The sequence below is a fragment of the Benincasa hispida genome, chromosome 6 (assembly GCF_027475165.1).
Source record: "Benincasa hispida cultivar pf3 chromosome 6, pf3_genome.v1.1, whole genome shotgun sequence".
NCBI classification, from domain to species: Eukaryota; Viridiplantae; Streptophyta; class Magnoliopsida; order Cucurbitales; family Cucurbitaceae; genus Benincasa; species Benincasa hispida.
The window spans coordinates 39,090,013-39,104,127 of record NC_143483.1 but is presented as its reverse complement, the minus strand read 5'-3'; the positions used below and the strand labels follow the sequence as shown (position 1 = coordinate 39,104,127).

The following is a 14,115-nucleotide window of genomic DNA, read 5'->3' as shown; positions in this document are numbered from 1 at the left end:
TTTATCAATTTTTAGATTTCATATAACACATGCAAATCTTAGATAAAGTCACATTAAATCACAATTCATGCTAAAATAGTATACATACTTGTCAATCATAAATTTACCTAATCAATCACATAAAAGGACATGCTTAATCAACATTCATATACATATACAAAATATTGTCACAAAAATTTTGCTTTCTTCAAGGACATTCTAAAAGTAGTATCACCTATCTCTAAAGTAAGTCCGAATATTTCTATCCAAGCAATCAATCTCCCTTTCAGCTTTTATAATTTCTTAATTGGTAATCACTTTTTTAAATGTTGTGTTAGAGGTGCTAGAACCTTCTTATTAATCCTGACCTACTTTTATTATCATTATATAGATTAATTAGGACCTTCAACTTCAAAGTTTGATGGTGCAAGTAATCCGCTAGCTATACTCACCTTCAAAGATTTATATATAGATTTCGGCCAATTTAATTTGGATGGCTCAAAATGCATCTCTTTGTTCCTATTATTAATAATTTTGATTTAATTTTTATTTATCTGCCAAACATGGCTTCTTTCAAGTTTTTTTTCTCCTCTTAACGATAAGTTTTCTTTTTCACCCTCAAGTTAAATCACATTTATTCATTTTTTAATGAAATACTAGATGAGAGTGATCCTAGATACAATAAGACATCTCAATTAGGTTATACATCCGAATTACATTTATTTATTAAAAATTGGAAATAAGATACAAGAATCGCCAAGATTGTTATGAAACGCCCACGAGTAGTTTAAACTCTTTCGACTTCATCTTTCTTACGATATATTAAGCCCGATATACTTGCTAAAAATTTTGATCTTTCTTGCAATATTTACGCCCAACATATCTGCAAAACAATTTAAAAATTCTGTTATTAAACAAGTTAAGCAAAATTCAACTGTCTTAAATATATATCTTGAGAAGAAATTAAAGGTTCAAATTCCTTACACATATATCATTAAACTTAAAAGCAACTCAGAGTAATAATCTCAAGAATAACGAGTACTAGAAGCTCTCTATTAGTGGGGTATATTTAATAACTTTCTCGTTTCTATTCTCTGCTACCTATTTCTCTTTTTTTAACAAACTGACCTGTTTGATAACTATTCATATTTTTTGTTTCTAAACTTTCGAGAATAAAAAATAAATAATTAAATTACTGTTTTGTAACCATTTGACTTTTTTTAAAAAAAAAATAAGATCATAAAAGCTAATTTCTATTATAAAATTAAGATCATAAATGAAAAAACTGCTTAGAATATTTTTAAATATAACAAAATGTCACGTGTATTAGTGATTGCTAATGATAGACATCTATCAGTGTCTATCATTATCTATAACTCGTAGACAGTGGAATGTTACTATATTGAAATATATATATATATATTAGTTTCTATATTTAAAACAACTCATATCTACCTTCTAACAATCTTTTAAATATCTAAACTAAAGTTTGAATCTAAAAAAATGTCTTTAAGAGAGGTTAAAACTATCCTAACGAAGGGTAAAGTCCAAAAAGTCAATTTATAATTTTTTTTCCACCACACTTTTAGTACGTCTAGTTTGGGCCGCACTGAATGTTAAAAAAAAAAAAAAAAAAAACAATTAAACATTTCAAAATGCAAAATTAGAAACCAAACCATTATCAAAACAGAGTAAAATCAATGGGAGAGAAGATATAATAAACTGAAAACAGAGAAAATATGTATTTTAAAAACTCACCGGCCGAGCATCATAAGAGTGGCCATAGGATTGGTTCCAGGTGAATCATTGAAAGTTGAACCATCCACTACACGAAGATTTTTAATTCCGATGACTCTGTAATTACCGTCGACAACTTTTCCGACTAAACATCCTCCATGGTAATGCCAATAAGTTGTCACTGTCTTTTTACAGTACTCTTCAACCAAACTAACATCCGACAAATTTTCAGGCAACTGAGGTTCCAAAAATGCGAATCTTTTATTACCCTCAAAATCTTGATCTTAATCTTTTCCATTGCTGGGGTTTTAAGAACATCTCCCATTTTTCTTACTCCTCTAACACATTTAGCAAGATCATCAGGATGAGAATAGTAATTAAAACTGACAGTGGGATTTTGGTTTACATCAGTGGAAGAAGTCAGATGTAACGACCCCTCAGAAAGAACCTCGGAGAATTTTCCAACGATGCTGGCTAGGCTCAAACTGACGGAATCTAATCCAGGAGGAACAAGGCTAGATGACGGTGGCAGTGAAAATGGTAAATAACATGTGATAGACTGAAGATGGATATTGTTCTCTAAAGTCCTACAGCTTTTACAGCCGATACAGCCATTGGATATGGAAGCACAACGTGGATAGTGAAACGAGGATTGTCCGACATGGATTGTCCGACATGTGATTTGTCAAGGACGACAGGTAGTTTTAAGGATGAAAGATGAGATTTTGGACCAACCCCACTTAGAAGGAGATGTTGAGGGCTTCCAACGGTTTCGGCACTTACAATTATCTCACCTTTCTGTCGGATGGATGCTGTATGCAACTTTCCGTTCGAGTCTGAATACAAAACCCCACTTGCAGATAAACCTACACAAGTTGAAGAAAAGAAATCAACGTGAAAATGTTTCAGGAAGTCACTATTCTCTTTGGAATATCAATAGTGCGTTTAGAACGAGGATTAAAATGAATTTAATGTGTAGATGGATGTATATATCAAGAAAATATATATTGATGGAAATAAAGAAATTTCTATAAAATATACTTAAATTAATAAATAGATTTTACTTCTAAACCTAGTTAAAGATCCTGTTATTAGTTATCATATTCATATTCAAAATCGATGTTTCTTTATGTTTTGTATTGCTCTATTTATATACCTAAGTATTGCTCTATTTATAACTCATATAAGTATTTTTTAAATGTGTAAGTTAAAAGCCATTTCATGGAGACTTGAAATGAGGTGAGATTCATTTCATTTAGCACTAACCAGAAAAGAGGATTTTCTGTACTGTGGCTTGGATTGCAACTTTAGGATTGTTGGGTTCAGCCTTATTTGGAAGCTCCACAGCTCCATGTCTGTTTCCTTCTTTATCAAAGATGGAGCCTCCAATTTTAGTCCCCATACGATGCTTCAAATCAAACCCATTATAAGGGCCAACACCAGCTCCCAACAATGCCTTTCTAAAAGCGTATTGCCAACCATTATTCAAATTTGCCTGAAACACCACACACTCTTCAACCCATTCATAAGCCTCTTCCACCAATTTCATGTCCCAATTAACTCCTGCATTTTCAAAATACTCAGGATGCCCTCTTGAGTAGAAGCCAGCATTGAGCATACTAGAACCACCAAGGACTCGTCCTCTTATAATCTCTACACCATCCTCAGAGACAAATCGTTGGAAAGGATTTTTGCCATCATCTTCAATAGTGAAGACGTTCGGGAAAGTTTGTTCACTCAATACAGTAGGATATTTAGTGGGTTCACTGCCTCTTTCAAGAAGGAGAACTGAGAAATTTGATGATAAGGTTGCAGCTAATGGACACCCTGCTGTTCCTCCTCCTATTATGATATAGTCGTAATCTCCCTTTACTGGTAACTCACTAGCATCTTGTAAAATTCATGTATCTAACATCTGAAGAAAGGAAAAAAAAAGTATATTTACAATAAAACTATTAGAGGCAACCGTTATTAAATGATGTTGAGAGAAAGAGGTTTTTTTTATTACCTTCATTGGGGTTAGTGTTTGAGGAGAGGGGGACTCCCAATTGAAAGTGAAGCATAGACATAAGAATGAATAGCAGAAAGGCAGCCATAAGACTGTGCTCCATGTATTTCAAATTTCTTTATGTGGTGAGGCCCGTTTGATTAAACATATATATATATATATATATATATAAAACACGCGAATTTGAATCTGAAAATGAGAATTATCGTCATGGATGTAAATAGTTGGTCAAGATTAATCGGAAAAAAAATCAGTTTTTCTTAAAAGTGTGTGGGTTTGAATATACTTATTTTATGGTTTATTAATCAAACTTAAATTTGTGCAATTTTTTTTTTTTTGCTTTTTCTCAAAAATGGGTAGGGGATTCAAAGATGGACCTTTTGGAACTAGCACATCCATATATCATTTGAGTAATACTCGTTTCGACGAAATAATAATGATAATTTGCTAATTTAATAAGAATTTAGGAGACAAGTAATATTTTTTCGTTAATCATAAATGTAATTAAATGAAAATAACTAAGAATCATTCAATCACTAACAAATGTCTTAGTTGATTCACTCAGGAAAGATTTGAATTTTGATAGATACAATCTAAAAAGTTTAAGGGTCATATTGTAAATTAATACTGATGTCAGCATAATTTAATTGACAAAATTGTATATCAATGATAAATGAAGTTTAAGGTTCTAATTTCTTCACTCTATGCTGAACTTGAAGAGAAAAAAACAGTTTTTGAGCTCAAAGAAATCAAAAGGTCATTCCACCCATTGTCTCTTTGATATTAAGGATATTATGTTGGTCATAAAATGTTGTGTTCCAATCTATCCTTAAAAAGTTAACCATTCCAATTCATGATTGTCGAGATATTGAGGCCTTAATTTATGTATTATACATATATTTAGGCTATAATTAGGTTATTTTCCTTTCTATAAATTTCTTATGTAAATCTCAAGTTAATACACATAAATTATTTATTCAAATAATGTTTTTACATGGTATTAGAGCCGAATTCCTAGGGTTTTCTAATTTTCAGACTTTTCTCCAATCTCTACCTCCGTTGATGGTCGATCGACAGAGGCAGATCTAGCATAAATCATCATCAATCTGTAGTCTAGGTTGCGAGCGACCCTCACAATTTTGGCCGTCGACGTCCCCTAGTCCAATCGCTCCTCAGATCTCTATTTTCGCACCATTAGACGAACCCCTGCACAGCCCTCGGACATAGACTCAACCCTCAATCTCCACTGTGAAGAACGCGATCTGGTCCAGAACTCGATCTGCTTCAAAACATAATCCTCTATCGAACTCGATCCAGGTCTTGATCTGGTTCAGAAGTCGATCCTCAATCGAACTCGATTCAAGTCTTGATCCGATCCAAAACTCGATCCTCGATCAACTTGATCCAAGTCTTGATTCGGTCAAGAACTCGATTTCCAGTCCAGAAGTCGACCTTCAATCCTCAATGCCTGGTCTAGAACTCGACCCTCGATCTCCGATTCTCGATCTAGAACTTAACCCTCGATCTTTGGTCCAGAACTCAACACTCAAATCTCCGATTTTCGATCCTCGATCTGGTCCAAAACTCCATATCCTAGGGTTGCCCAATCACGTCTTCCGCTCAACCATATCCATCTACTCCATCAAAGCTATGGTTTCACAAATACTCTTGATTCATTTCACTCCATCAGTTCGGTTCAGTCGGTCCGGTTTAGTCATTTAGGTATGGTTTGATCAGCCCAAACAGGCTCAGTTCTTTTAATTTGGTTCAGTTCAGCCAGTCAAGTTAGTTTAATTTAGTCACCAAGTTTGGTTCATTTTGGTTCAGTTTGGTTCTTAGTTGATTCCTTTTTAGTTTCAGTCAGTTTTCAGATTTTCTAGATTCTCTATTTCCTTTTATTCTTTATTTTCTAATCTTTGCGTAGATTTCTGTTTTCGGCTCTGAAGTTTGTGGGTTTTGTTCTAGATCTTTATGAAGGTTTCTGTTTACAACCTAGAAGTTTGTGAGTTTCTGTTTCCAGCCTAGAAGTTCTATGTGTTTTAGTTTTTCATGGGTTTCTACTTCCCGCCCAGATCTACAGCGTGTTGATTTATAATTACTTCTTCAGTTTTTGTTATCCAGTTTCTTCAGTTTATCCACTCACAAACTCAAGTTGTTTCTATTACCTTGAGTTTGAGGGAGAGTGTTAAGATATTTAAACCTTAATTTATGTATTACGCATATATTTAGGCTATAATTAGGTTATCGTTATTTTTATAAATTCCCTATATAAATATCAAGTTAATACACAAAAATTATTCATTTAAATATTGTTTTCACGATGACATTGTGAATTTATTTTCACTTTTAATTGAGAAAACAAATATTATTAAGCCAAACCCTTGTGGAATTTAGAAGTGGGATATTGTGGAGAAAACTATCTTGGAAGCTCTACCTAACAGACAAATTGAAGGCACATTAGAAAAACATAAATACGGAGGATCGGATCACACGTATGTTTTTATGGCTTATATCGGTTTATTAAAATTAGAAATAACGTTTAAAAATGGCAATGTCTATCAAAATATTATGGCCTTAATTTTACTTGAATGTTGATTAAAAAGAAAGAAAGAAAAAGGATGGATTTCTATATATATTTCTCAAAAATAATTTTTTTAAAAAGCACATAAGTTTTTTTTTTTTTTAATATTTTCATAATTAAGCACATAAAAAAACACATAAAAAAGTATTAAATTACAATAGACTCACAACCCAAGGTCGAGGTACCAAAACAAAAAGAAAAAAATCCAAAGAATCAGGAAAAACAAACCATTGGAATCAAAGCACACCTCATTACACAAACAGAGGAAAAAAAACAATATACACAACACAAGAAAACATATATGTATCAAGGAGGAAAATCTACTTGAGTTCCCTCAATCGAGCCACCAAAAAGTTTTATACAACTAGCACACTTTGCCCAATGAACTAAGTCATCTAGAACCACATTTTCAGTTAATGATTATATTTAATTTCAGACTTATCAATATTTTAATCAATTTTTTTTTATATATTTTCATAATTAAGTCCAATATAATATTGATATAACAAGTGAATTAATATAAGAGTATAAAGTTTTTTTTCTTTTTAGTAATATAAATGATGATATAAAGGAAATGTAAATTCAGTTTTTATATCAATATATAACTTAATCATGAAAATATAAAATTATGGATGAAAAGGTTAATATGCTGAAGTTAAATGTCACCATTATATCGCATAGCATATTGGAAAATGCAATTAAATCATATTCGAAGATCTCAAAATGTGGTTGCAGATGACTTACCTCATTAGGTAAAGGATGGGTTTTGTTTCCATTTGTCGTGGAAAAATTATCCCGATTGGTTATATCATTCAGAGGAGACGAATATGGCCTCTTCATCTATTTCATTTATTAACCTAATTTAGATGACCAAACAGAACGTAAACAATCACCAAAAATAAAACGAAAGAACACCAAGATAGTGATTCGACCAGATTGGTCTACATCCACTTTGAGATCCAGCTTGAATTAATTTATTAATGAGCAATAAAGGAATTTTACAAATTACAGATAATCAACGAAATCACCAATCTGTAATTTTAAGTATCCACTGATACCGAGAGATCTGCACACAACGTCGCCTCTGATAACTGAGAACAACCCGCTGTAAAGAACAGCCCAAAAAAAGTGTACTATCGCCTCTGACCGGCGAACCACACGCAGACCCGCGCATATCTCTCACTGACAAGGGTCCTGAACCAACCGCTGCCAGATGCAGCCACCACGGCGAACCGCCGCCTCTACGGATGCAAGCCCACGCCGCTGCTCAAATCGGCGAAGTCTGACCAAACTCCAACCGGCGCTGATGGAAACCAACGCTCACGCTCACGCTGCGGACGTCCTATTTTTCCTTCTTCAGCGGCTTCAACACCCAGGCAACTTCCCTTCTTCTGTTCAGTTTTGCAGCCCCTCACAAGAGTCACACGATTTTCAGCCCTATTTTGGAGAAAAAAGGGATATTACAAAAATGTCACTACTCATTATTTACAAGAATACCATTGGACCTTTAAATTTTCAAAAAATCTAATAAAATCCACTTAAATACCTTGTTATTTCCTACAATTTGGTATTTGATAAGACAATTATCAATTTAGGACGTGACAATAATTCAAGAAGAAAAAAACAAAACAGAAAGGTCCACATATGGCTCTTGAGAATTGGAAATTCATCATCTTTCTTCCTTTGTTGAAAATCAACATTAAAAAAGAATATTCACAATTCTACACGTGACAATAATATAACTAAAAAACAAAAATGTCCACATAACCTTTTTCAGAGATCGGAATTTATTATCTTTCTTCCTTTATTGAATATCACAATTAAAAAATAGTATTTACTATTCAACACGTGAAAATAATACAAATAAAAAAGGGAAAAAAAAAAAAAAAAAAAAAAGACAAACGTTCACATTCTTGAAAGGTCGGAGCTCTTTGTCTTTTCTCATCTTTATAAAACGACAGAGTGAAATCTAGAGCAAACTAGAGCAATCAAGAGAAGATGAATATTGAAGGGAAAAAAGAAATTACATTGAAAAAATAATAGATAATAATACATTAGTAATGATCATTAATCAAAGTAGGAAAGTTATTGATCGACGACATTTTATTAATATTTAAGTAATTCAATTATAAGCATGCTTACCATTATGTGACTAATTAGCGATTGTCACAAATATAATGATGTACTTTTTAATTAGTTCAACGTGGGAATGGGAGAAAAATTAGAATCTCAGATTTCTTTGTTCAAGATTGTAATATAAATGTTTCTGATGAATATTGAAGTGAAAAACAGAACCAAAATCAACATGCAACCAAAAGAAATTAAACAGGAGTACATAAAGAGAACATAAAAATATTAGTTGTACGACCGATGCCTACATCCAATGTTGAATCTGGCGAGCTAGAGCTTCGTTGATGGTGGTTTTTGAATGGGTTGGTTGCACTATTAGCAAAAGAAGATTATAAAAGTAAAGTATGTGACTTCATATTTTCATGTTTTCGAAATTGGCCAAAAAAAAAAAAACATAACCCAATTACTTGAATGTTGATTAGTATTAGATATACTAATGATACACTTGAAATATGACTATTGTTAGATGTACTACTTATACATTCAAATCTTACTTCAAGTATTTCACTACAGAAAAAGTTACTTCCAGTGACTGTTTCTTAGCGACGCACACATTTTTTGTGAGTAAAAGGTCATGTTGAGTTATTCAATCTTCTCTAGGTCCAATTACTCAAGATCAACACTGGGAAGATGAAGAAATGGCTGAGAAAGACTCTATCAAATCCTCGATGCTAGATACTCGATGCTCAATGAGAATTCCCTTCAATCCTTGACAAGTTTTTGTTCAATCCTCGATGGAGCTCGATTAATGCTGAACGATACTCGATCTTACTCGATGAGTCTTGATCTTTACTTAGTGGAACTCGAAGGTGAAAACGAATAACTCGAAGCAACTCGATAGACGAAATCGATTCACGATTAAACTCAATACTCTGGAATTCAATACGATTTGAAAGCAAGATTGTTTTGCACGTGATTTGCAGAAATATTGCAGTCGATCGAACAAAGAAGATAAAGAGAAGAAGAAGAAACATACAGGTTTACGTGGTTAGGCCAAGATGCCTACGTCCACGAGAAGATTCACATTCTTTTCACTTAGAAGATTGCTTACAACTTTTGTTTGTTTACAGAAAAATAGGAAAATGATGAACTTAACTCTGCTCTGTTTTTTTTATCAGAGGTATTTATAAAATATCACAATTGATCGTTTATAAGATAAAGTTAGTTATAAACAAAAAATAGCTGAGGTATTTGAGTCACAATTTCTTTAAATTCTCTACTTCACTCTAATGCCTTGCAATGTTTTAATCTTCCAGATTATGACCATTCTGTTTACCTTGTGTCTGGAAGTTCGAAACCAACCTGTTCTAGACATTTAACCAATTTAAGCTTTGAAACAGGCTTTGTCAACATGTCAGCTGCATTGTTTGATGTGTGAACCTTTAGGATTTCTATTTCCCCGGTCTCTACTTTGTCTTTGATGAAATGATACTTGATATCAATGTGTTTAGTTCTAGTGTGGTATTGTAGATTTCAGGATAAATGGAGAGCACTTTGGTTGTCACAATAGAGTTTTACCACTGTTTGATCTATTCCAATGTCTTTCAGCAATTCCTTAAGCCACAATGCCTATTTGATTACTTCTATTAAAGCCATATATTCAGCTTCGGTTGTAGATAAGGCTACTATAGGCTGTAGTGTTGCTTTCCAACTGATTAGATTAGGACCATAAAGGAACAGGTAACCTGCTAAGAATCTCTTTTTGTCCAAATCACTAGCATAGTTAGAATCCACATATCCATATAGCTCTAAGTTTGGTTCAACTGATTTTTAGTAGAGTAGTCTTGAGCTTTTAGACCAAACTAAATACCTTAGGATCCATTTAGTAGCCACCCAGTGTCTCTTACTAGTGTTAGACATATATCCACCAATAAGGTTAGTTGAATATGAGAGATCAGGTCTGGTAGAAATCATTAAATACATTAGGCTTCTGACTGCCTAACTATAGGGTATGACAGACATCTTTTTTTTATGTTATTGGTCAGAATATTTAGGAGAGTTAGCTGAGGATAGCTTGAAGTGCTGAGCAATAGGTAAGCTTACAGGTTTAGCATCACTCATATTGAACCTTTTTAGGATCTTCTCACAATCGTTAGACTACTTGATGTTTATAACAGAATCCTCCTTGTTCCTTAGGATTTCAATATCTACGACCTTGTTTGCTTCTCCCAAGTCCTTCATATCAAACTCCCTTTTTAAGAGGTTTTTAACATAGGTTAGATCTTCCTTGGAACTTCCTGCCAGTAAAATATCATCTACATATATGAGTACGTAAACCTTGTCCTTATAGGAACCTGTATTTACATAAACACATATGTTAAATGAACTTCTTTTGAATCCAATGCTAGAAATGTAGTCCTTGAACCTTCTATACCAACACCTAGGTGATTTATTTAACCCATAGATTGACTTGTTGAGTAAGCAATAGAGGTTTTCTTTTCCTTTAACTTCAAATCCTTTAGGTTGCGTCATATAGATTATCTCTTCTAGATGTCCATGAAGGAAGTCAGTTTTCACATCTAATTGATACAATTCTAAGTTATTTTGAGCAACTAAGAACAAAAGAAGTCTTATTGAAGTTTGTTTGATAACTGGAGAGAAAAATCTCTGAGTAGTCTATTACTTCCCTTTGAGTAAACCCCTTTGCAACCAACTTTGCTTTATACCTAGGTTTTTATCATAGGATGCACTTTCCTTAAGTTTGAAACCCCATTTAGAGGCAACTAGGTTATAACCCTTAGGCAGAGGAACTAGAGACCAAGTGTCATTCACTTTTAGTGAATGCATTTCCTCATTCATCTCTTCTATCCAATCCTTGCATCAGCACAACTTGTTGCTTCTTCAAAGGTTGTTGGTTCTTGGTTAGTAGAAGCCACAACAACATTCAAAACTAAATTCATATAGTTCATTTCAGTATATCTAGCTGGAGGGGTAATGGTTCTCCTTTGTTTATCCCTAGTTAAGACATACTGACTCAAATCAGGTTGCTCATTTACAATCTCCTCTTGTTTCTCAGCATCTTCCTCAACTTCTCCTGTATCACTAAGTTGGTTCGATTTTGTTGGTTGCTCAGTGGGTATCTCTACCTCAATTCCTATGGAGGATGACTCACCTTCATCCTCAAGTCTTTTCTCCTTTTGCATAAACATCTCCTCATCTCTAAATATGATGTCTCTGTTAATTATGAACTTCCTTTCTACTGGATGCCACATTTTATATCCTTTGACACCCTCTGTAAAGCCTACAAACATGCACTTAACTGCTCTGGCTTTCAATTTTCCCTTATTTTGGTGAACAAACCCTACACATCAAGAGACCTTGAGGTTATCTTGATTAGTAGGATGATTAGTCCATTTCTTCTTAGGGTAAGCAACTCTAGAGATGTGCGAGGGCACCTATTCATGGTATACACTATGTAGGTTGTAGTTTCTGCCCAATAATTTTCACTTAGGATAGCATCAGAAAGGAAACATCTAACCTTTCCATCATTGTTCTGTTTAACCTTATAGCAACCCCATTCTATTGCGGTGTATACCTCACAATTCTATGCCTAGTTATACCATTCTCTCACTACAATATTTTTCAAAGTATTCATTGAAAAACTCAAGCCCATTGTCGGTTTTAAAGTATTTTAATCTTTTAGATGTTTGATTTTCTATCATAGCTTTCCCTTCCTTAAAGTTCCCAAAAACTTGGTCATTAGTTTTAAGAAAGTATATCCAGCTCTTCCTAGAAAAGTCATCTATAAAGGTTAGAAAATACCTTTAGCCACTAAGGTTTGGTGTAGGAGATGGTCCCCATAGGTTAGAATGGACATAATCGATGAAGGAACTCTTATTCAAGAGAACGAATGAACGGAAGCAAGATTTTTTCAAGTCCATTGTGAAAGAATTAAAGGCATTCACAAACATACAAAATAGCTATGCATCTTAGAACAAATTACAACATGCTTAAGAAATCAAATACAAAAGGGAATGAGAGACATACCTTTGAAGAACACTTCTTCTATAAATCTCTCGCTCTCATGAAGAATTGGACAACAACCTCTTGCTTTCATTCAAATCGCCTGCACAATCGTCTAGTAATCACGAACGGTCTTCTTGACGAACAAACACTTTTCGACACCACCACTCAGCAACCTTGGTATTCTTGAAGTGAGAATCTAGGAGGTGTGGGCTCTGTGTGAATTTGGTAGAGGGATGGAGGGAGGAAACGATCAAACTACACGATCAAGTAAATGGGAAAAGGCACTGTCTATCCATAGACTGTGAATGCTTGATTGTTTAGTAAATCTCAAAGGTACACAATCATTTAGTAAAACACTATGGATCGTTTACACGATCATTTAGTAAATCTCACTTAGCATGCGATCGTTTAATAAATCACTTTACACGATCGTTTAGTAAATTGCTTTATACGATCGTTTAGGCTCTCGCTTGAAGGATATCATGTAGTCTCTCGTGAGCTAAACGATTACTAATGCAACTATAAAGCGATTTTTTTACAAAATGAAAACCCTTTTCATTTTATCCTTTAGTTATTCAAAACTGAAAATAACCTCCCACTTTCACGGTTAATGGAGAAAATAACTAACCACAATTATCATTTTTAATTATAAATAAATATAATAACTAACTTATCATATTATATTTATAACATATAGTTTTAATATCACATCATATGTAATATTTAAACCATAGTTTCCTTCTCCTTTATTTAATATAACTCATATCTATATCAATTCCTCCAATTAATGTATCTCATACATCATATCAATTATATCATATATAATTGAACCAGTTTAATTATATCATATATAATCAAACTCCCTCTTGTTAATTTGAACACTTCAAACTAACCCAAAAAATTGATTCTAAACTTGAATCCATTGAGCTACCAAGGGGACCTTATGAACCTGTAACAGCTCCAACGACACGTAAATAACTGACTAAACTCTTTAATCACGAAATCCACCATCCATTAATTGTCGGGCACTCCATTAAAGATCGATAGTTATACTCTTCTCACTACAGATATATTTTTGTGCCCATTGGATATAACCAATCAATAGTACGATAACCCTTCACAGATCGCTCTTAAGTACAATTGGGCCAATTTACCGTTTTTCCTCTGTAGTTACATCTAACTGTTTATGTACCACTGATTTCTCTAATGAACAATACATCATAGTCCTATTATGAGTGAAACCTCTCGGGCCATGAGAAAGTGTGTGGCATTATGGGTTTTATGTCCTAAAACTTGTAATTTGTAAACAATAGAACTTATTCTGAAAATTCAAAAAGTTGTTATTGAATATATTGTTTTTCGAAATCCAATAAACCTAAATTCCTTTCACTATTACATGAGTACTTGAACTTTATGTGGAGACATACAAATGGATCAGGTTCAATTAAATAGTCAAAATAATCTATAGTATATGAATAAGGTTGGGTGCCTTATTCTGATAACACTATTGGATGCGGTCTACTCTGTAGTTGTTACAAAGAGTTGTAAAGTGCTACATATGAAATGATCCTAATTCGTTCATGTTATGACATGAAGAGTGGGGGCGTCCTGTGCAAATGAGTTTTGTACAAGATCGGACCACGAAACTAGTCACTCTTAATTTATAACGTTGTTTACTGTTTAACACTGACTATTTCAAAGCGATTACCTAGGT

The 14,115-nt window shown here is 33.5% G+C and overlaps 1 pseudogene across 1 annotated transcript; it reads right to left on the bottom strand.

The window, feature by feature from the left end:
* Positions 1 to 680: 680 nt before the first annotated feature.
* On the bottom strand, positions 681 to 3,843 carry LOC120080396 ((R)-mandelonitrile lyase 1-like; annotated as a pseudogene). The gene is made up of 4 exons (XR_016530255.1): positions 3,725 to 3,843; positions 2,983 to 3,631; positions 1,738 to 2,582; positions 681 to 862 (listed from the first exon to the last, which is right to left on the bottom strand). The product of XR_016530255.1 is annotated as a (R)-mandelonitrile lyase 1-like (transcript).
* Positions 3,844 to 14,115: the final 10,272 nt, after the last annotated feature.